Source organism: Canis lupus, chromosome 35, assembly GCF_011100685.1.
Source record: "Canis lupus familiaris isolate Mischka breed German Shepherd chromosome 35, alternate assembly UU_Cfam_GSD_1.0, whole genome shotgun sequence".
Lineage (NCBI taxonomy): Eukaryota > Metazoa > Chordata > Mammalia > Carnivora > Canidae > Canis > Canis lupus.
Window position 1 is genome coordinate 19,287,421 of NC_049256.1, and position 25,084 is coordinate 19,312,504.

Genomic DNA, 25,084 nt, shown 5'->3' on the forward strand with positions numbered 1-25,084 from the left:
GATTCATTGGTCAGGTTTACATCTAAAATTAAAGGCTTGTTAAAGAATGATCTGGTGCTTAAACAAAAGTCTCATTACAAAAGTAGCGTTCAATGAATGAACACACTGGCCCCATAAAGGGACAGTCTCAGGGGTGCCCACCAGATACCACCTGGGTTTTCCAAGAAGACAGTAATACTATTGGCAAATAATAAACATGCTTTCCTTCCTTTTCTAAAGTTAAAGATTTTCTGTCAAAATCTCAGATAGTTTTTTTTTGTCTATTTTACCAGTTTTATTTAATTTGTTAATAATTTTGGTAAACATGGTATATCAATGGCTTTAGCCCTACATACTAGAAATCCCACGTAAAAGTGGCTTACACAATAAATAAGATTAATTATTTCATGTCAGATAACCCAAGGCTGGTTATTGTATCTCTGCAACATCATTAAAAAGTCCAGATTCTGGGGCACCTGCATGGCTCAGTCAGTTAAGCATATAACTCTTGATTTTGGCTCAGATCATGGTCTCAGGGTCATGATATGGAACCTCACATTGGGCTCCTCACTAAGCCTGTAGCAACTTGAGATCCTCTCTCCATCTCTCTAAAAATTAAAAAAAAAAAAAAAAAAAGTCCAGATTCTTTCCATCTTTCCTCTCTGCCATCTTCAGGAAGTTGGCCACTCCTGGTTGCAAAAAGGATGCCTTCATATCAGTTTTGAATCCTCCCACCAAAACATACTAAAACCAGAATACAAAAAAAAAAAAACAAAAAACAGAATACGGTGACTTTCATGCCTCAATTTCGCCCATTTTCCCAGAAGCCCCACAAGAGTTATCTCCTATTTCGTTTTTAGAATGTTATCATTTGCTCTATTTTATGTCAGTCTTCACCCAGGCAAACAGAATATTACCAGGATTGGCTCAGGCTTCCAAAGTTTGGGCTCTGGAACTGGAGAAGAACCCAGCATCTTACAGAGTACATGACAACTTGGTGCCTGAATCATATTGAGGTTCTATTAGCAGAGGGAAGAAGAAGCATTTCTTGAGTAGGAATTCACCAGCTGCCAGAGTGGGTATGATTCTATTATTCATTACTGTAATGTATTCTTTACAGGAGCTCTAGTGTTCCTCTGAGGAATGATGCAGCTGTTGGTTGAGATACTCATTATAATATTAAGAAAGTACCATTTTATTTCTAGTGTACTGAGAATTTTTATTGGGAACTGATGTAGTTCTGCAACAAATGACTTGTTTTGTTTCTAAAGGTTTTTGTTTGTTTGTTTTCCAAGAGGGCAAGTGTTTGCCTTGATCTAGAAAATATATTTTAGCTTACGAACATGCTTTATTTTATTAAGAAACATTATAATATTAAGTCCTCCTTATATTCTCAGAATATATCTTCCTCAGGCATAAGGATACTTGGATTTGACCTAAAATTTTTCTTCCAAATTTTTCAAATACACATTTGCACAGTATGTGTTTGATCAGCGGTTATAATAATAATCATAAAAGGATTTTAAGGTTTTCCATTTGTTTTGTGTTTCATTTACTTTATGAACTATCTGGTCCTTAGAATTTTGAAATATCTTTTCTATAATATCATCAGGCCCTGGAATCTTTAATATATCTTGGCTTCTGGTTTATGTAGGTTTATCATTGTTTAGGAAAAGGGATGAATTTTGTGAATTTATTCTTTTTTCTCAAAAGCCATGAATTTCATCAAAACACACAAAAAAGGTAGCCTAAAGGTATAAAAAATATTACCATATATTTTCTCTCTTTAATTATATCTGTTTTTCTTTAAATTTCTAATCTTGAGTATTTACATTTTCTCTAGTCTTCCCAAATAGTTTTCCATTTTATCAAATTTTTCAAAGAACCAATGTGTGGGTGTATTTGTTAAATCATTAATTGTTAACTTTCATTTTTAATATTTTTATTAAATATTTAATATATTAAATATATATGATTATTTTTTCTTAGGGTTGCTTTGTTGTGAATATTTGATTTCTATTATTGAATACTTTGTTTACATATTTTCATTCTTCTAGTATAATGTTGGCATTTAGGGTTCTTGACTAGATATTTGGCCACATACCATAATTATATTTTTAAATCATATTATGATTATTTCCTAAATAGTCTAAAATCAAAAACACTACCTTTATTTTATTCCTTGTTAACAATGATAAAATTTCAAGTGGTACAGAAATATATACCTAAAAATAAATTCTCTTGTCTTCCTTACCTCAAACCAATTTTTCAAAGTGCCAACTGTTAAGAATCTCCTTATTCTTTCAAATATTATTTTATTCACACAAAATACATTACATTAAAAAGGCTGTAACAATTCTTGTGCTCAAACTGTTGCCTTCATGGTAAATACTTCCCTACAATAGATTCCAGGGAGTGGGTTTCCTAGGCCCAGGAGTATGTACATGTTTAATAGTTTTTTTTAGGATTTTATTTATTTATTCATGAGAGACACAGAAAGAGAGAGAGAGGCAGATACACAGGCAGAGGGAGAAGTAGTCTCCCTGCAAGGAACCTGATGCGGGACCCGATCCCAGATTCTGGGATCAGGACCTGGGCCAAAGGCAGATGCTCAACCACTGAGCCATCCAGGCATCCCTGTACATGCTTAATTTTGATAAGTACTCTCACATTGCACTCCACAAAAGGCTCTATCAGTTCACACAACAATAGTATTTATGCCCATTTTCCTACACTCTGGCCCACCTTGGTATATAATCAACATTTTAATTTATAATTTGAACTCAGTGGTATTTAGCAGATAAGTTTTAATTTTTCTGAGAAGCTGGACATTTCTGTTGGTGGTGGTGGCTGTTTAACCTTTTATCATTGTTCCAGAATTATTTTTGCCATGATTCTATATGAAAATATGATTGGTTAAAACTTTACCTTCCAAAATTTATTGTGGTTTCCTCTGGAGATTTTTAAAAGAGCTATATACAGTAAAATATGCCATAAGTGCCTAAAAAAGATGAAGTCTTGTCTCCCTGTCGGGTATAATTTTAATATGTGTTCCATATTAATATATTACTGTTATATTTGGGAGATTCTATATATCTATATATTTTTAAAGATTTTATTTATTCATTCAAGAAAGAGAAAGAGAGCTCGAGAGAGAACACAAGCAGAGGGAGAGGCAGAGGGACAGAAGAGAGGCTCCCGGTCAAGCAGGGAGCCTAATGTGGGGCTCAATCCCAGGACCCTGGGATAATGACCTGAGCTGAGGCAGATGCTTAACCGACTGAGCCACCCAGGTGCCCCTATATATCTATATTTTATATCTGGTTAATTTTCTACAGAATTTGTCTAAAATTTTTACTGCTATGTTAATTTCTTATCATGTTCATAATCATTTTTGTTCATTCAAAATTACCATGTATCTCTGAAATCAAATTAAAGATTTCTGATCTGACTAAGAAGTAAGTCAACATATTTCTAGTTTACGTATGTATAAATGATATACATTTATATGCAAACAACAAGTCCAGGCTTCTGGCTTCCTCCCTTCAACTCAAATCTGGAGGTACCACAGCAACTAACAAAAGGTTTCAGTAAATACCTTGAGGGGAGTTAGAGGTGAGCATGTCCCAAAATGTGGGGAGCAGCTGCCAGTGGGAGAGCTCCAGGGTGCACACTCGTGGCCTGACCTAGGGACAATTTTCTAGGGGTGCTTTTTTCTCATTGTTTTCTCCTTAGCTCCACTGGGCAGCCAACAGTAATAAATGTCAGCATGTCTAAACCATTTTCTTCCCACTCCCTAAAGCAGACAATATTCTCAGATGGCAGCTACACTTGAATTAAAACATAGCTTGGGCCAGAGGTACTGGGTGCTTCTCTCTACAGTCAAGAGATGCCTGGGGAGACAAAGAAGGAAGGAATGTAGAGTAGAAGTTCTGTCCTATAATGCTCCTTCCCTTTAGCCTCACTGAGGTAAGTACAAGCGAAGGCCTATGTTTTCATCAATTCGTCTAAAGTAGACATTACTAGCCTTTGTAGGTGATAATGAAGAGAGGATAAAATTTAGGTTTCTGGGGAAATCAGGATTTAAGAGAATATTAAAGTAAGTGGTAAGTATAAGAAGCTGTAGAAAAAGAAGTAGACCTAATGGAATACAAAAAATAAGAATTTAAAATATGTATGGGTGGAGGAAGATACTGGAAACATGAAGTAGAAACAAGCAGCCAAGAAGAAAAATTAATTGGACATATCTTGTATAAGAGATACAATTAGTGAAATCATCTCTAAGGACAGGCTAATGAGCTACTTAGGGAGCAGGAGGTTAGCTCAAAGAACATTCCCGAAGGGCATCAGGAAAGAATAAACGGTGAGCAAATGGTGAAATGGTAACAAAAATAGAAGGAAACAGAAAACATTCAGTAAATATTCAGAAAACATTCTAGAAGTTCCAGAAAAAGAAGAGGAAGCATTTGAGCCGATAATGGGGATTTTGCAAATAGTAAATGATGTTGTAATATTTCAGATTAATCAGGCTCAGATTACCTAAGGAGATAAGAACTCTAGGTGGTTTCAGTAACATTGAAGACAAAGAAATATTATAAAAGTTTCTAAGGAGAAAAATCAGATCTTTCCCAAAGCAGTAAAAATTGGATGGAAATTAGATACCTTAACAGCAACATTGGCTTGAGAAGATAATAAAATTTTATTCTGAGAGTCCCAAAGAAATGAAACGAATAACTTCATAGACAACTGAATCTGCATCTAATGCACGAAAGGATCAAAGATACTCTCAGGCACGGTGAGTCTCAGGTAGTTCCAAGAATATCATCTTTGAAAGCATTCTTAGAAGTCATTTTTCAGGAATAGGAAAAATAAATGGAGGAAGAGAAAACAAGAGAGAACAGGGAAGGGATGGCCTTACTAAGGTTTATGTTTTGGTCCAAATAAGCCGCTATTTATAAAAATTGGGTTAATTCCTATAATCAGGTATTGAAACTCTAGAAAATATGAACTTGACTGGAACCTGGTGATGGTGATCAGGGCACCAATAGAAAGTGAGAACACGATGACCTGCCTGGAAATATAGAGATGCAGCTTAGCTTTTTAGAAGTATGCACTTGAGTCTTCATAAATGAGAGGAATAGAGAATGTGTGAGTCCAAGATAAGTAGGGGTAAAGGTGCCATTTATCCAGTGGTAAATATGAAGTGGCATAAGAAGAAAGCTTAAGAAACAGAAAACAAAATAAAATGGCAGGAATTAAGGCCGCAGCATAAGGTGGCAACGCCAGTACCAAAATAGTTCATTTATACCTCATGAGAGTCTAGAAATGAATTGTGGTGACTTATAAAGAAAAAAATGTGTACAGTAAGATAAACTAAACTTAACTGGGAGAGGAATTCGGGCAATGATACAAGTACGGGCAAGGCACATGTACTCAGTGCTGTCCTTGAACAAGACCACACAAAAAGGTTGATAATCAACACCTGTTAGAATAAGTGTATAAACTCAAGTACATGATATTACTATTTCCTTCTGACATGTCACCTCACAGGACCCTGCTTAATTGGTCTATGGCTCCAACTTCAATTGCTACTCGCTGTCAGCTGCTAAGGTTTGTACAGTGTTGACTACCTGCACTAAAAAACAAACAAACAAAGACAACAACAAGAAAAAAACAACTACCCACACTAACACCAAAATGCTACTAGGTCAGGGTAGTCACCTCACTAAAAATATGTTCCGTCTGTTTGCTTTAAGCAGGTTACAGTCAGGGCACCTTGGTGGCTCAGTGGTTGAGCATCTGCCTTCAGCTCAGGGCGTGATCCCAGGGTCCTGGGACTGAGTCCCACATCAGGGTCCCTATAGGGAGCCTGCTTCTCCCTCTGCCTATGTCTCTGCCTCTCTCTGTGCCTCTCATGAATAAATAAATAAAATCTTAAAAAAAAACAGGTTACAGTCTATCTCTCTGAAATATCAATGCTGCTCTATAGTCCATGTCATAATGATCTGTTCCTACAAAGACATAGTTGTGTGTTATCACATAGTGCCAAAGAAGAGAATGTCTGATATTTCTACAGGATCGTTTCTTCGTTTTCTTAATCCTATATCCATAAGAAAGCATCACAGCGAAAACTTCCCAACACATCATTTTAACAAGTTAGACCACCACAGAGATTTAAAACCTGTACTCACACTGGACAAGTCACTTCACCTTTCTGGGCTTTGAATGTCTCCTCAGTAAAGACAGAGGTTGGACTAGATGACATTTAAGATTCCTTTTGGTCTTCATATTTTATAATGACTTCCCATGTCAACCTTGCCCTAATTTATTCATGCTAATAACTTACTTTAAAACTAATGTTGATACCTTTTGTTTTGTTGTATTTGTTATAGAAAGCAAGAGCAAAAATGTGAACCAAAAAACTCACCTATAAATCTGATCATCTCTGTCTCTTAACATCAGTTTATATTTCATTCCTTCTTGCTTATGGATTTAAACGACTGAAATCAGATTTCCATAAATTTTGCAATATGTTTCAGTTGCTTAATACTATTATAATTCACATGCTACATAAATCTTTACACATTTCATTTAATATTCTATAACATGGCTGTATGATCATTTGCTTATTTTTTCTTTATTCTCTTATATGTGGTCATTATAATTGCCTCTGTCATAAAGGTTGCAGTGTTTGTCTTTCTGCTTTTATAGCTGTTTGTATTTAAGAAGTTTTTCTTGGGCTGCCTGAGTGGTTCAGTTGGTTAAGCATCTGTCTTCAGCTCAGGTCATGATCCCCGGGGTCCTGGGATCAAGCCCCATGTGGGGATCCCTGCTCAGTGGGGAGTTTGCTTCTCCCTCTGCCTCAACCCCTCCCCTTGGCTTGTGCATGCTCTCACTTTCTCTCAAATAAATAAATAAATAAAATCTCTTTTTTAAAAGACATTTTTTCTCAATAGAATTTCTATATGAAATGATATAAATAATGTTTTATATGTTGGTAACAGTTTACGGAGGGCTTACTATGTACAGACATTGTTTTATGTGCCTCACGTAGATTAACTCATGGATTCCTTAAGTCAATCTACTGGAGTAGGTACTATTATTATCATCCCTTTTTACAGAAGCAGAATCTGAGGCACACAGGAGAGAACAAATAACTTCCTCATGGCTTGATGGTAAATGGCAAAGTTGGAGTTCAAATCCAGGTTCCAAGGGTGGAGCACTGCAGAAGCACCTGTGACCAGGTATACCAGCACTGAGCGCCAGCCTTTCCAGAACGATGCACAGGACATGCTGTTGTATCAATTCTCCATTAAAGGGGTATCTGGCACCTTCATGGCATAGACAGATTCGAGCTGCTTCAGTGTCTCTTTTAGATAAAAGAGCACGCGTGCCACATTTCTGTTTGGAGGCAGTCTCCCCCGTCTATGAGGTACTAAACTACTCAGGACGTCTAAGATTCATTTGCCTACATTTCCTTGTGCGATGAATAGAGAAGAATTTATAAGGATCCTTAAAAGCACCCTAGGTCTCAATGCAGACATTATTTCTGGGCAAATATAAAACGGTTTTTAAAATTTATTTATGTTTTTAGCTTTCTTTGCTAATTTATCATTTTTAATAACCTGAAAGCACAAGTCATTTAAATAATAAACTACTCTCTGAAGAAATTGAACATGAACTGTCATACTCCCCCTTTCCTTTTTAATTTCCGTTGGTGTTAAGTGACATGGTCAGTAAGCAAGGCATGGGAAGCATTTAATTCACCATGGATCTAGCCGTACAAATGCAGTCTCAGTATGGCGTAAGCAAAACTCCACAGTATCATTTTTATACTTAGGTTTAGTATTTAATTAGTCAAGTTTTCATCCACATCGCCTATTTGTCTACTGAACCCTGCCAAATACACTCTTTGGCAGATGGTGAAATAATGAAATTGCTGGCTTGAAAATCCAAAATCTTGGAGATAATTAGAAGACTTGATACAGGTAACATTTATTAGTCATGAAAAGCTTGACAGCATGGTGAATTTTTCAACCCACACAATTTTGAAAGGGGAGAAAAGATCCTCTTTTTGAATGCCGATCAAATTACACTTCTGTGACAAGAAGAGAGAAATACACTCAGGAAGCTTAGCTGGACAGCTCCGTCATTTAAACACCACCTAAACAGAGAGAAGGGGAAAAAAACAAAAACAAAAACAAAAAAACTTTATAATGGTGATTCCACTACAGAGCCACAACCTCACAAAAACGTATGAACCACTTTTTGAAAATTTCCTCTGCTCCTAGTTAAACAAATTGCAAGCTCACTAGATAAAAGTGAGCACCAAGAATAATCTTTGTAATCACTAAAGTAGCTGCAAATGAATTAAAATATCTTCTAACTGGTCCTTCTTAATGTAAGCATCATTCTTGGGTTAGGAAGGAGCCCTCTCGTTGTAGAAACTTTCCTGGTTATAGAAGCTTCATGTTTTAACGTTTTACCATGTAGCTATTTCACACCTACCACTCCACACATTAGCTGCAGGGGCAACTTTATCCATATTTTACCAAAGTGCCACTTGTAGACATAGCAAATCGAATTCTGATATCGAAACTACAGAAAAGGGGTAAACAGTATAGCTGATTTGGGGTTCAGAACTCAGGGCAGGTCAGACTGCTGTAACTTGATCATGGACATGGGCTGTCTTCCTGGAGTCAAAGCATTTCCATGCCAAAAAGAACTTTCAAGATCTCCAGCTGCATTTTCTCATCTTTTAGAAGAAAAGAAAATCGATGCTTGGTAAAATTAAGTGACTTGAACAAGCTATACCCTGGAAAGCTTCAGACTTGATCAGAGATGTTCTGACTCCCTGTATCTTGTCTTTCCCACTGCATCATTGCTGCAAGTTTGTATGATGCGGTATCTGGCCAAATTCATTAAGCCTAGTGACCCCAATCATGTTCTATGAATTGACCTAGAATGAGTGTAAAGCCAAATAAAATTGCAATGTGTAAATTTTTGAAAGTTAAATTCAAAAGTGAATAATCAGTTGAAAGCCTTGGGAAGGAAGGAGAGGAAGAAAGATATGGGAGAAAGAGGGAGGGAATGAAGAAGGGAGAGAGGGAGAGAGGGAGAGAGGGAGGAGGGAGAGAGGGAGGAAGGAAGACAGGCAAGCACTTTTTTTTCCCTGTTTTTCTAGTTGAAATAGAATGACCCTTAAAAGGGAAGTTCAGAAGAGAATGACTGACTCTATATATGTTATCAAAGACTGAGATGAATTCTTCTGGCTTATGAAAATGGAATGATAAGCTGGCAAGGAATGAAATATAGCTAAGCAGACAGGAAAGATGTTGAGGCAAAACAAAGTAAAAAGCCAGTGGAAAAGAGAAATCTCTCTTCAAAGGTTTGGACATGTACCATTGAAATCAGGAGATTTAGCTGGTCATACTCTGTGAAATGGGGCCAGGGAAAGAGGGAATATCAGTGTGCAGAAATAGAGATGAAGCCATCATGGAGAAGGTAGGACAGGTGTGAGTCCGGAAGGGATTTAACAGATTTCACCTGTTTTGGGGGTCTCACTGCATTCCTGCCTTTGGACTCCATAATGCTCTCCACTAGCATTTCAATAAAAGGGCTACTTAGAATTGATTTGTGAGTAAGAGAGCAGCGTTTACTTTGGTCTTTATTTAAATATGACCTAGAAATTTTTTTGCTTTTATGTTTACAATTATTTTGCACTTAAATTTGAAATATGTTGTGATTTCTAAATTCCATTTTATGCAAAAAAGAAATGTAATATAATTTTACTTTGATTCATCTCTACCTTCCCCTTTCTGATCGTGGTCAGTGTAGCTTGCTGATAACAACCAGGAATGTGGATGCTATTCAATCAATTTGTTGTTGTTGTTGTTGTTGTTGTTGTTTTAAGATTTTATTTATTTATTCATTAGAAACACAGAGAGGAGAGAGAGAGAGGCAGAGACACAGGCAGAAGGAGAAGTAGGCTCCATGCAGGCAGCCCAACGTGGGACTCGATCCCCGGTCTCCAGGATCAGGCCCTGGGCTGAAGGCGACGCTAAACCGTTGAGCCTCCAGGGCTGCCCTGAATCAATTTGTTTAATATTAAATGTTTTCTTTAAGGAATCACTTTGTCTTTTGAATTTAAATTTGTCACCACGTTTACTGGTATTTATATATATTTCTAAGTGTTTACTGCTATTTCTTCCTTCTTGCATTTTAACTTATAGTTCATGGCATTGATGGCTAGAATATACTTCCAGTAACTATGTCAAGAATCGTGCAATGTAATCTAAATCTTTACATACCTTGAAATGACATATGAATGATACAGTAATAAGTGTAGCATTTGCTATCGATGCTGCATATCCCTTGCACCATGTATTTCCAGCATGTTCCACTTTCCAACTGCCAGGGTCTGTGTTTCTGTGCCTGAATAAATTTTTTCACTCCACAGAAAGCTACTCTTGCCTTGCCTGTGCAGTAGTCTAGAAGTTTTGGGGAATCAACAACCCCAGAAAGAAGCTCTCAACCAATGACTGATGATTGGCATGAGGTAGGGTGTGAATGCCTCAGCTTCTTCACCCAAGTGAAATAACTCTGAGACATGTATTTTTCTAATGTCATAAATCATTTTTGTTGAAGAGATTAAAAAGGTGATGAATGGAGGATCATCAGAAAAATCCAAAGTAAACAGTTTGGTGATGGGGGAGCCCAAAGGAAAGCACTTTGCTTCTAGAGTCAGATATTTAAAGTGCATCCAGTACATCTGATGCGCAGGTGAGCAAACACAGGCTCTTCTTGCTGGACTAAACAGAACCTTCACTGAGAAATAGGACTCTGGCCTGGAACCCAGGATCCTGGAGGTCTAGTCTTACAGAGTAGCAGATGTGTAGCAAATTCTGGCAGGAAGCAGAATTCTGCTTTTAAATTCTTCTAAATTCTGCTGAGAATGTGATCAGTGAACAGCAGGGCTTAAGAAGTTGACACAGGGTTGATACCCCTCTAGAATTGGGTTTTTGAAAACTATTTTGCTGAATACTTTTATTTTTTTAGTTATTTTTTAAATATTTAATACTCACTTCACCCTTTTGTCCTCCCCCACTTGTCTCTGGCAACCACCCCTTAATGTTGTATTTTTATGAGCTTGGTTTTTTTGTTTTTTGGTTTTTAGATTCTACGTATAAAAAAGATAATATAGTGTCTGTCTTTCTCTGTCTGCTTATTTCACTTTGTGTAATATTCTCCAGGTCCATCAATAGCATGAATGACAAGATTTCAATTATATATATATATATATATATATATATATATATATATATATGAGAAAGCATACATCTTTTCAAGTTAGTTTTTTTTTATTTTCTTCAGATAAATACCTAGAAGTAGAATTGCTAGGTTACAATGATAATTCAATTTTTAATTTTTTGAGGGACCTCTATACTCTTTCCCATAGTGGCTGCACATTCCCACCAACAGCACACATCCTTACAACATCCTCACCAACACTTGTTATTTCTAGTCTTTTTGATAACAGTTATTCTAACAGGTGGGAGATGATATCTCATTGTGGTTTTGATTTGGTGATGAATGAGTGATGTTGAGCATCTTTTCATATGTGTGTGGGCCATCTGGATGACTTCTTTGGAGAAATGTCTGTTCAGATCTTCTGCCCATTTTTAAATTAATTTTTTTGTTTTGTTTTGTTATTGAGTAATATGAGTTCTTCATATATTTTGGATGTTAACCTCTTATCAGATACATGATTTGCTAACATTTTCTTCCAATTTGGAGATTGCCTTTTTATTTTGCAATGGTTTCCTTTGCCATGCAGAAGCTTTTTAATTTGATGTAGTTCCACTTGTTTGTTTTGGCTCTTGTCATCTTTGCTTTTGGTCAAATCAAAGAAATCATCTTCAAGACCTATGTCAAGAAGATTACCACCTGTCTTCTTCTATAGTTTCAGGTCTCATATTCAAGTCTTCAGTCCATTTTGAATTAATTTTTATGTATAGTATATGATCCAGTTTTATTTTATTTTTTGCATGTAATTGTCCAGTATCCCCAATACCATTTATCGCAGATACTGTATTCTTGGCTCCTTTGTTGTAAATTAATCAACCATGTAAATTGTGGATTTATTTCTGGGCTCTTTATTCTGTTCTATTCATCTATATGTCTGTTTTCATGCCAATACCATACTATTTTGATTACTATAGTTTTGTAAGACAATTTGAAATCAAGGAGCATGATGCCTCTAACGATGTTCTTTCTGAAAATCATTTTGGCAATTTATTTACGGTTCCCTTTTTGGAAGTCTGCACAGAAAATGATTTCTTATTCTTATTCATCTGGATCGTAATGGAGAATCTTTTTCTTTCCAGAAAAACCTCTAGAGAAAATTGGTTGTTTTTAGTTTCAGCTACTATGACCCGTTTTCATACAGTTTTACGGTCACATCAATGGGAATTGGGAAAGGATCACATTCCAAAACTGAAAAGCAAAACTAAATGGCTGCATGTGAAACTATGAATTTGTATGTCTATGTTTGGAAGATAGTGGGAGGTGGATAATTTAAGAGGACTTTAAATAGAGTACACTTGAGTCACTGCTGCCTTCTCTTAAAATTTGAAGATCATGAGTGGAGGGCACTAAGCTGGTGCCACAGCCCAAGAGAAGGTAATAAAATAATGAAGTAGCAACCTAGAGCAAAAGCAGCTAAATATGCCTAAAGCAGGAATTTTTTTAGCTTAGTCTTTCTCCCACTCCTAACTATTAAAAAAGCAGTTGGCTGTTTCTTTAACTTAATCCTTTGTCTATTTTAGAGTTGACAAAGAAAATTCTGTTTAAAGGAGACTTTTATATTTTCAAAGGAGAAAAAATGAGGTAAGGTGGCATATATATGAAGAAACTTTAAAAATCTTCATAAAATATATATTTTCCAAGAGAAATGTGTGAAGGGGAGAATCAAATGAGTCAAGGTTTCCTTATTTTCTGCATACTCTCTTGACTTGAGCTCTTATCTTAAAACCCTGCCACGTAACTTGGCAGACTATTTCTATCTGTTTGGACAGCAGGTACTCCTGATCTTCTGGATTTCCTCATGAGGTTTTTAAATTCTGAATTCCCTCCAGTGACCCAAATTCCTACATAATGTGGGAGAAGCCTTCACACTGCATTTTGTTCTGTAGGACCACTGGCTTGGGAGTAGATCCAGATTAGTGGTCTTACCATTTCATCTAACCAAAATGCTATATTATTGTCTGCTTTCTCAGCATAAGTGAGGGGGAGTCTTAGACTGAAATGAACTATCTTCATCTCAATCTGGACAATACAAATACTGCTCAGCAAGAGCAAATATCCAGAGGAACACACACTTTGATTGTCCCTTATAAGAAAATCACATGTCTTAGTTCATCTGGTAAACTTTTCAGCCATAAAGCTGTATTGAGTTCATATCCACAGCACTGGGAGAGACATCAAGGACTTATCTCTTGTGTGCCTTCAGCTCTTGTAACTTAAGTCGACTCTCCTAGATAAGTTGAAACACAGTCAGCTTTTGATTAGCCATATACATGCAAGCATCCTTTGGCATAAATGACCCATACCAGCAAAAAATCCATGAATTAAATATATCTGGCCTTGAGATACATTATGTTATTTTGCCTTCATCAATTTATACTTCCACTTAGGTAAAGAGGGAAAAATGCATATTTCATTGATCCAAAGATGCTTATTTTTCAGATGTTAATATTTCTCAAATTAGGGTGCATTTTATAATTGAGTTATAATCTTTATTGGTGATGTCATTTGGGGAGATTTTATTAAAATATTTTAAATTACTACATCTTAAAATTGATATGGCTCTTAAACTCTTAGATTAGATGAAATACAAAAATTGAAATTTCTTGGAAAGTTTTATCTTGGTAGTTCTAGGAATAAGGATGAAATAGGAAGTGAACTTGGAAAATGAACTTGGGACTATTAGGGATGAAAGTTTTCTAATTTTTTTTTAAGATTTTATTTATTTATTCATGACAGACACAGAGAGAAGAGGCAGAGACACAGGCAGAGGGAGAAGCAGGCTTGACGCAGGGAGCCTGACGTGGGACTTGATCCTGGGACTCCAGGATCATGCCCGGGGCCAAAGGCAGGCACTAAACCATTGAGCCACCCAAGGATCCCTGAAAGTTTTCTAAATTAACCTTGATATGTATTTGGTTCTCTTGCCTCTTGTCAGTTTTTTTAAGTGCAGGGATTAACTGTTTAATTCATTTATTCAGTACAAAACCTAATCTATTATGAATATTTGCTAACTATGTAGTCATAATGTAAATAACAAGTAGTCATTCATTGTGAGAGGACAATATCACTAAAAAGAAAAAGAAGGACCCAGCATTAAGATTCTGACTTACCATTTTTATTGACCAATTCTATATAATAGCATTATTTTCCATTATCTTGTACAAGAACCTCCCTGTTATAAACATATATGTTGATTTAGGAAAATGCCATTAAATACCCCTGGAATCAAGGATTTTTTTATACCAGTGATTCTCATATGTTTGCACAATAATATCACCTAAGATTTTAGAAAATACTGATATCTGAACTCTATCTCACCCTGAATTAAAGGAGAACACCTGGGAGTATGGCCCTGGCATTTAAAAAAACAAACAAACAAACCAATAATAGAGAAAATCAACAACACCAAGAAGTAGTTTTTCAAAAAGATAAACAAAATTGACAAAACTTCAACTATACTAAGAAAAAAAGAGACAAAGCTCAAAATCAGAAATAAAAAGGGGACATTATTGCCTATGTACAGAAGTAAGAAAGGATTGTAAGAGAGTGCTGTGAACAATTGTATTTAAAAAAAAATCATACATTCAAGAGATTGAATCAGTAATCAAAACCTTCCAAGATAGAAAAGCTCAATTTAAGATAGCTTCACTGATGAATTTTTCTAGACATTTAAAGAAATAATACCAATCCTTCCAAGAAACTGAAAAGGAGCAAACATTTCCTTACTCACTTTATGAGGTCAGCATTACCCTGATACCAAAGCCAAACAATGATATTACAAGCAAAGAAAACTATAGATCAACATCTCCTATGAATATTAATAAAAAAAACCCTCAACAAATACTAGCAAACCAAATTCAACCACATATTAAAAGGATTATATGCTGACCAAGTGGGATTTATTTCCAGAATGCAAGGATGGTTCAACATATGAAAAATAATTTACAAACTTAACACATCACATTAACAGAGTGAATGACAAAAAACACATGATGATCTTCATTGATAAAGAAAAGCCATTTGACAAAATTTAACATCATTTCATAACAAATACTCAACAAACTAGGAACAGAAGCAAATTACCTCAGCATACTAAAAACGATGTATAAAAAAATCCACAACTAATATAGTACTCAATCAGAAGACTGAAAGTTTCTTGTATAAGATCAGAAAAAAGACAAAGATGCCTGCTTTAATCACTTTTATTCAACACTATACTGGAAGTCCTAGCCAGAACAGTTAGGCAAGAAAGAAATAAAATAAAATAAAATAAAATAAAATAAAATAAAATAAAATAAAATAAAAGGCATTCAAATTAGATAGAAAGGAGCAAAATTATCTCTGCTCACAGGCAATATAGATAACTCTAAACATTGCACCCTTCATACAACTGTTAGAATTAATAACTATATTCAACAAAGTTTTGTGGTACACAATCATTATTCCCAAATTAGTGGCATTTCTATGCTACAACAATAAACAATTTGAAAGGTCCTGTTCATGTGCTTTAACAAAACCATCTTTTTGTACAAAAAAAAATTAAATGAGATATTAAGAAAACAATGCAATTTATAATAGCATCAAAAAGAACAAAATGCTCAGGAATAACTTTAACAAAGATTGTAAAAGACTTGTACACTGAAAACGAAGTAACATTGAAAGAAACTAAAAGGCACAGATAAATGGAAAGACAACCCATGTTCATGGGTTGGAAGGCTTAATTTGCTTAAGATGTTGATACTACCCAGGGTAGTCTTCAGATTCAATGCAATTCCTATCAAATCCAAACTTTATTTTTCAAGGACATAGAAAAAGCCATCTTAAGATTCATAGCCAAGATGGTCTTGAAAAAGAAGAGGAAGTTCTTTCGTATTTGCTGATTTCAAAATTTCAAGCTATAGTAATTAAAACAGTATGTTAATATCATAAAGATAGACATATAGACCAATAGAATAGAATAGAGCCTGGAAACAAACCCTCATATATAAAATCAAATAATTTTCAACAAGAGTATCTCTTTTAAAGGTAAAAGACAGTTAAATGTTCTTGGGAAAACTGGATGTCTACATGTAAAAGAATGAAGTTGGACCTTAATTTTACACCATGTTAAAAAAAATAATAATAATAAAATGGATCAAAGACCAAATGTAAGAGTTAAACTCTATAATTCTTCAAATATATGAAAAAAGCTTTGTGATATTGGACTTGGCAATGATTTCTTGCACATTGTACAATTGTGCATTTATGGACACTATGAACATAGTAAGAGGGAGACTCAGAATGGAAGAAATTATTTGTGAATCATACATTTAATAAGGAGTTAATATCGTAATGTAAAGAACTTCTCCAACTAACTCCATGACAACAGTAACTAAAAACAAACAACTTAATTAAAAATGAACAGAGGTCTTGAATTAATATTTCTCCAAAGGAGATATACAAATGCCAAATAAGCACAAGAAAACATGTTCAACATCACTAATCATTAGGGTAATGCAAATGAAACCCATAATGACATACCACTTTATACTCCTTAGGATGGCTATTATTAAAATAATAATGATGAAAAACCAACAATAACTGACAAATGTTGGTGAGGACATGGAGAAACTGAAAACCCTTGTGCATTGCTGGTGGGAATGGAGAATGGTGCAGGTGCTGTTGAAAATAGAATGACAGTTCCTAAAAAGAAAAGGAAAATTAAACATAGAATTAGCATGTGATCCAGAAATTCCACTTCAGGGATTATACTCTAAAGAATAGATACTTGATGTGGAAATAAGCATAAAGATAGATAGCTTGTCAAGTGTGTATTTCTGATGTGTCTGGCTCCAAAAGTTTATGTTTTTACCCACTATGGTCTTCTTTGCAAAAAGGAAGAGTTACTAGTTCATTCAGGTGGTCTTCCCACTCACAGAGGACTTGTTGGGGTCATTTTCTACTGACAGCTTGACCAACACTGTCACAAGAGGCCCCTTTTGTTTCTACTAAAAGTACATCTAAGGAATTTGTGTCATGTATGGCTTCAGAGGAAGCTCTTCAGAATCAAAGGGCTTCAGTTCGGATCCTAACTATACCATGAGGTCTGCATGGCATTAAATAAGATACTTCCTCTTTCTGTGCCTCAGTTTCCTTAATGGTGCAATGGGCTAATGACTGTATCTAATCCATAGAAGTATTGTGAAGATTACATGATGGAAATCATGTACAGCTTATAGAATTGTGCCCAGAACATTAAACACTCTGTATCTGCAACTACTGTTACTGTGATGTCTTTAAATATTGGCTCTTAAGTTTTACTATTATCCTCTATTTTTACAGTCAGATTTGGAGTGCTTTTATCAATTTCTAGATTGTGTTTCTCTATCCACCACCATGTTGTAAAATGATCCCGCTGATGCTGTTAGGTGGCAAGACATAAGATGAGCTCTGGTTTCCCATTTATTTTCCTGTGAGCAGTTACATACTAATTCTCCTGCGGGTATAATTGTGGAAGAATGAGTCGAGTTATCCACACCACCAAAATTTATCCTGCAATTTCATGCAAAGTGATTTCGCATAAGAAAAAAATGTTATCCTAAAATATGTGCATAAGCTATTGTAATATTTGTGGTTGCAAAATGAAAGCTATTCCTTCCTTTTGCTACACCCTTCAATATTTGCTCAGGTGCAATTTGATTTCCACATGAACTGATTCGGAAAACTTACCAGAGAGTTAGAGTGGTTGTCATTCTGGCCTCTAGTAACTTCTCAAACAAAATCATATTCCCGAAAAATGGTTATATAAAATACCTCTAATAAATCTCTGTGTGTTTGTGCCTTATTATAAACCCCATTGGCAATCTGCCTTTAAGCATGAGCACATTTTTAATCAAGCGGTAAAGCATTCAGAATATAAAGGTCATCAAAGCTGGAGTTGCAGTGAACTGTTCTGTCCCCCTGGTGAAGGAGCTTGGCTGGAGAGTTTATGCAGTTGCCCCAAAGTTCTGTTCCCTGTCCGCCTGACTGCACTTCCCCAGTGACAGCGAAGAAGACACTTGAAGGAGACGATGTCGTTTTACTTATACTCAGGCCCCTAATTCCAGATGGAGAGGGGTTTTTTCCTAAGAAAGGAAATGTCTACAAAGTCTCCGCTAAACGTACCTTGCTTCAAGGACCACACAAGTAATAAAATCATAAGTAGTAAAATAAAGCTCAATTAACACCAGAAGTAGATGTTATATTTACAAAACATAAAAAGAGGAAGTAGAAATAGCAAACTGCAATGGAGCTTAGGTCTCAAATCACTTCAGCTTGAAGCCAGTGTCCCCAGTTTCCTATTGGATGCAAGACCATCGCCTCCACAAAGGCGATGACTTCTGATCTCGAAGTCCACTGCCAATATTATGTCCATTTGTTTGCAGATTTATTCTTCAGTGAATTACATGCATTCTCCCAAACTGGTTGGCAGTGTCTTGCTGACTTTTTACAAGTTTGCATATGATGACTTAGCATAAAGAGGAATAGAGAGTAAAGTAACCTAAACATACCCTTGCACTAGCTTTAATTTGAGACATGACTAGTAGGTGAAGTGAAATACACTTTGAAAATAAACACATTTTCGGATGCATATTATCTTATTTCCAAGTATGAGATAATTATATCTTCATCTCTATGTCTAGCTATGTGTTTACATCTCTTTCCATGATATTTATCTCCACAGTGTGACTTAAAAATAAATATTTAGACAGAATTTACAGTTAGCAGATCAATGAGGCATTTAAAGCAGTCTGCAAGTTCAAAAGAAAGTACAGGACTCTGCAAATTTAGTTAGTATTCCGAGTATAATCATGAGTCATCACTGATCTAGAATTGATGGCAGTATTACTTTGAAAGAACGAGCAAATGATGAGCCTAAAGAGACAAATTAAGAAAGGAAGGAAAAAAAGAGCTAAGGGAGGCTGGATGCTCACATTTCTATTATGATTGAGTATCTTGGTCCAGATGATTGGTATTATGCTGACTCTTATAGGAAAAATATGGATGAGACTCATTTTTGATCCCAAATCTTAATTTCCTGTCTAAGTCCAAACAATGTAGAGTAAACTACGCCAATGACTACTATGCCTGTCTGGTCATGGCCACTGGAACACGCCTGTCAAGCAGAGTCTGACTTCTCCTTTCCTGTCTTCCCAAATGCTGTTCCCAAGCTTATCCGTCATTGCCTTATCCATTTTTCTCTTTCTCGTAGAGCCTAATAATCTCTTTTTCTTCTACTTTCCTTTGCTATTTCATTTCCACATATTTTTAGGACATCCAGACTCAGGAGTATCTCTTTCATTTTCTTTACCTCTCCTTAGATTTATGCTCTATTCACAGCACAGACTAAAAGTGTTCCATGAATACTCACTCCATCCCCCTCCCAACCTTACAAAAAAGCAGCCGGCTACATCTTGTACAATAATATTTTTTTAAAGGTAGAGCCAGAGATGATTATTACTTTTTGCCAGTGACCTGGCTTAATAATGAAAGGCTTTATACACGCTAACAATGAACACTTTTTTCCCCCAGTAACAATTTTTAAATAAAGCCACTGAATTGAGGTACTTTTGTTTTTACAGCTGGAAGGGGTCTCAGTGACTATTCAGTCCCACACCTTTATTTAATGAAAGAGGCACCTAAAGCCCAGAGAGACAAAGTGTCTTATCTCTGCATGGCAGCAGCAGGGCTGAGAACAAGTACCTGGGTTCCCAGGTAGGCTCTTCCCACTGCTACACTGAACCTCTCTGAACCTTGCTTTCAAGTGTTGAACACCCCTGCGCTGAACCACTAGGGTTGAATACTGAAGTACAATGTTCTTATCTGTGTCCAGTCACCAAATGGTCGTGACTTTGAAGAAATTACTCGGTCTCATTCTTTGCATTTGAAAAAAACTGCATAATTCTTCATTTCTCTACAGTCCATTTAGAGAGAGAATATATGTGTATGTGTATATACATAAATGCACACAAAGAGGTCCTTTCAAATAAGCAGAACTTTCGAAGGCATCATTTAGAAACTGAGTTTTTGCTCAACAAGCAAAAGCATGATCAAGAGAGGAAATAAATTGCCTTCAGTCTTTAAGCATCAAGAAGACTCTATTTCTTATCCTCCAAGAGCATCATTTAATTACCTCTAGTGTTACCAACTCAATGGACCACCTATCCCAATTAAACAGCAGTGCATGCTAATTATCATTAGACTTAATTGGTTTCCCAATTCAGCAACTTCCCTGATCAAGTCTGCCCCAGTTAAGTGGCATTTATTGAACCACCTGAATCTTGCTTAAAAGAAACAAAAGAAAATTTCCCATCTCAAGTTCAGCAAATATGACCAAGTCTCACCAAGTCACACTAGCCAGTTTATAATTAATTTTGCAAAGCATACCCTGAGGTTGAGTATGGTAAGCGTATCTTCTCCAATTAGAGTGCATATTTTATTACAATCAAGTAAGATTAAGCAAAACATTTCTAACAACAATCAGTAAATGTGTGAAAGTTAACAAATATTTACTAACATATATCCCTCTCCTTCTTGTACACTTTTTTTTTTTACCAAGATGTTATGATTATTTCATCCTTTCAGATTTTCCACCCTTAAAACTGTGTTTGGCAATAACACCTGTTCTGAAGAGTAGATAAGCATAAAGAAAGGAGAAATTATGTGCTTGGGCTTAGCCTTCCCAGGGAAATTTATGTGCATAATAGATCCTTTGCATCAGCAAAGTAGATGAATGTAAAATCTGGTACTTGAGAACAGCTCAGGACACGTAGGATCCTAGCTGAATGGTCCTCACAATCTGCATAGATTTCGGAAGGTCAGGGCTGAGGATAGACAGGAAGGAGATGACTCTCCTTCTGGAAGCTTGGCATTTAGAATGGCATATCATATAAGCACATATGTTCTGATGTTGGGGGAAGTGTGACTCTGGAATAATTGTTCCAAGTCTGCTCTGTGACAGCTCAAATGAGCTCATGGGCCTCAAGAGGGTAGATGAGTGTCTTTTAGCTCTTTCTTGGAAGTCTAGAATTCTCATCTCAGACTCTCCCTGCCAAAGTGAGAGTGTAGCAACAAAGAGAAATCTATGATTCCAAGGCTCCTGGTTTCCTAGGTTCCCCCAAGGAAATAATGGGACAAGAGGATAGGTAGGAATTGCTGGCAGAATCAGGTTGTGTTTTGGGACTACATTTCGTTCCAGAGCAGTAAAACTGTTCACTGTATCTCTGGGGGGGAAAAAGCCCATGGCCACTGTAGGCCTCTCGGAGGCAGAGGTGGAGATGGGAGTGGAGGCCCTCCCTAGTAGTCCAATGCATGGGCACCAGCAATGGATCACCCAGCAGTGAGGTGGCATGCTGTCTAATGGTCTTACCAAAGCCTTGTTTCTGGTAAGTGCACTGGGCAGACAAGGGTTTGAGATCAGCAGTGAAAACAGTAAAATGCCCAGTTGCATACTGAGTGGGAGGAAGGGGTACCATCCCATGTACAGGGCAAGTGGTAAGAGCTCCTTGAGTGGGGCACTTCACCACTCTCCTTCACCAGAGCAGCTCCATCCCAGATGGCCTAAAAAAAGGACTATTCAGGAACCCAAGGTTAACCAGAAAGAGGAAACTAATCTCATGAAGTTGGTGGTTACCTAGAAGCTACATTCTCAAAAACATGGAAAGGATGGACATTCCTCAAAAATTGTCTTTTTTTCCCCCTGCATTCTATTGCATCAGAGGGGCTTCTTATGCCACCAATAGAGAATAATTTATAATAATAATAACAATCACGATGATGATGGGGAGTAATATGATCACATTTGATCTTAGCTTTCTTTAAAATGCTTGAAATTTGGGCCAAGGGCTCCAAAAAGAAAACAAGAATGTATCACATAGAGCGCTTTCCCTTTTCTTGAGAAACTAGTGCACGTTTAGATTATATAAGAGTTGATGGAGCCCATTACTAGAGTAGAGCCCTTTATTGGCAGCATGAAAACATGGAAAGTAACCTAAATTTCTAGGATGCTATTTAACTAATTAAATCAATGTTCCTAGTAATATGTGAAATTACCTCCAATACAATTTCTATGTTTTCTCATAATTGAATTAAACTGTTCTGGCCTAAAGCAAAATTGTAAAGTGGAATCATTGGAGGTGGAGCTGGATGAAATATTATTCCTTATCAGTTACTCCCAGGTTCTCATTCTACATCTAAGGTTCACTTTGGTCCTTTAATTATGAATGGATTTGGCCCAAGAAGAACCAAGTTTGCCACTTATTGTCTAGGAGTGATTCTGTTATTCATGGTGGAAGCCTCTTAGAAACTTCCAACTGGGATTTCTGATTCCTCCCTTCTAACTCAAACTGGAAAAGATCTGCTACCAGTTATTCACTGCTGGCTTTCTGAAGATCTGATTGGGTCAAACAGCAATGTGTCCTCACACTTAGATGCATTCTATCTGCAGCAGGAAACTTTTCTTAGGAAGTGAGGGGACACAGCCAGGTAACAGGAAAGAATGGAGGAACATGAGCTACTCCAACTGCAGGGGCATCACTCTGGTACTTGTCAGGGAGTATATGATTAAAGTTCAACTATTTGTAAGATGAGTGGAAAAAAAAAAAGCCTCTGAACATTGATGCGTGTTCTTAAACTAGTTAATTAACAATAGAAGATTAAAAGCTATAAAGATCTGTCAAAAAATAGTACTAATTACGGTTATTTATGTGGACTACTAAACTATTGGCCTGAAATGTCATGGAACAACACGTATCATTAAATATGTGTCAGATTAACTTTGTTGTAAATTGTATTTCATTCATTTTCTGTCATCGGCAATTATCGAACACCTGCTATACGCAAGATTGCTATTTTTTTCTCTTTTTTTTCACTCATCTCCAACTTCCTCCTTTTAGCATCTCCCTGTCTTTCTCTCCTCATCCCTGGTGATCATGAGATAGCCCTGTCATAACTGCATTTATTGGTTGTCTACCAATGCTATTCCTTATCTTTGCTGAGGAAACCAAATTTTCTTGAGATACATTTTTTTTTCCCACCATGCAGCCAAGTCCTTGAAGAAAGGACAGACTTAGCTCCAATAAATTTTGATTAATCTAAATCAATTGTGGTAATTTCATTTCCTTTATCAATGATCTGTTTAGAAAGGACCAAGTGACCCAGCTCTGGCTAATGAAATATGAAAGGAAGATCACTGGAAGAGCTTCAGAGAAACATTTCTTAGCTCTTAAAGGATGTCCAAAAGAAAACACAGGGGTTTTTTTTCTATTTTTAATATTGTATTTTGACCTTTGACCTTGAAATATATGAATGAGATACCTGAAGCTAGACTATGAGGAGAATTAACATATCCACTGAGGGTAGAAGATGAAAGAGATGAAAGGAAACCGAATTATCTATGATACTTTGAATTACTTAGTGATCAGACACTAGAGCCATACCACTCAGTGTCATATGTTACATGAGATAATATGTGCTTATTATTTAAGCCACTTTGGGTTAGATTTCCTGTTACTTGTTGCTAATTGTATATACAGATATAGCAGCAAATTGATTACATGATAAGATTTGGGGGTCAGGCAGACCTGACCCCCAAATCTGCATAAATCTGTTTTTATCCGTAAAATATAAAATGCGTAATATATGTCTAATGCATAGTATTTGCACAAAGAGAGTTTGTTAATAATTAAATAATGGTCTGAGTGACATAAAAAATTAACAAAGTAAAAAAAAAATATTTAGATAGGACATCAAGAACAGTATCAAGTGGTATAAAACATGCAACTCTGATTTGGATTTCTGTTTTCAAATTTCAGAATTCACCTTCCCAGATCATTGAGTCAGAACTGAAAAATTTCCAAAAATTATGCCACAGCTCTGAATGTGTCTAGGGCTGAAACACAGAGTAGCAGTAATTGAGGGAAATTTCTTTTGAGCACCTTTTAACACACTGCTATGTCCTTCGGGTTACACAAGAATGAATAAGACACCTAAACAAAAGTTAAGTTTGAGAAAATAAAGCTAGTGTCAAACTTTAATTAAAAGTATATATAATCATGTTTATTAAATGGCAAAAAAATTAATTTAAAATGATTTTACTGGGCAGCCTGGGTGGGTCAGTGGTTTAGCACTGCCTTCAGCCCAGGGCATGATCCTGGAGACCCGGGATCGAGTCCCACGTCGGGCTGCCTGCATGAAGCCTGCCTGTCCCTCTGCCTGTGTCTCTCTGCCTCTCTCTCTCTCTCTCTCTGTGTCGCTCATGAATAAATAAATAAAATAAATTTAAAAATAATTAAAAGGATTTTGCTGTCAAATTGTTTATTTGCTTGCCATATAAGGTATTTCTTAGTATAGAAAAGTATGTGTGTGTGTATTTCTGTGCATGTGTGCATGTGTGTGTGTGTGTGTTCTGTGTGCATGTGTATGATACAGCATTCTTTATCTTATCCTTTCATATTAAAAATAAGTCAATTTAGGGGTACCTGGATGCCTCAGTCAGTTAAGTGTCTGCCTTCACTTCAGGTCATGATTTCTAGGTCCTGGGATTAAGCCCCATATTGGGCTCCCTATTCAGCAGGGAGCCTGTTTTTCCCTTTCTCTCTCCCCATGCACCCTGCTTGTGCTCTCATTCTCACTATCTCTCTTTCTCTCTCAAATAAATAAAATCTTTTTTTAAAAAGTCAATTTATACATGGGACGAACTAAAAACTGGAAGACATATATTAAAATATTTGCCATAGCTAATCTAATGGCTACCCTCAGTTGTCTTTAAATTATTATATTC

General features: G+C 36.2%; 1 long non-coding RNA gene across 2 annotated transcripts in view; it reads right to left on the bottom strand.

The window, feature by feature from the left end:
• Positions 1-14,379: 14,379 nt before the first annotated feature.
• LOC102156770 overlaps positions 14,380-25,084 on the bottom strand; it is a 43,502-nt gene continuing 32,797 nt past the window's right edge. For both annotated transcript variants that reach the window (XR_005384367.1, XR_005384366.1), the window contains one exon: positions 14,380-16,968. This is a non-coding gene — a long non-coding RNA (uncharacterized LOC102156770). The remainder of the gene's footprint in view (positions 16,969-25,084) is intronic.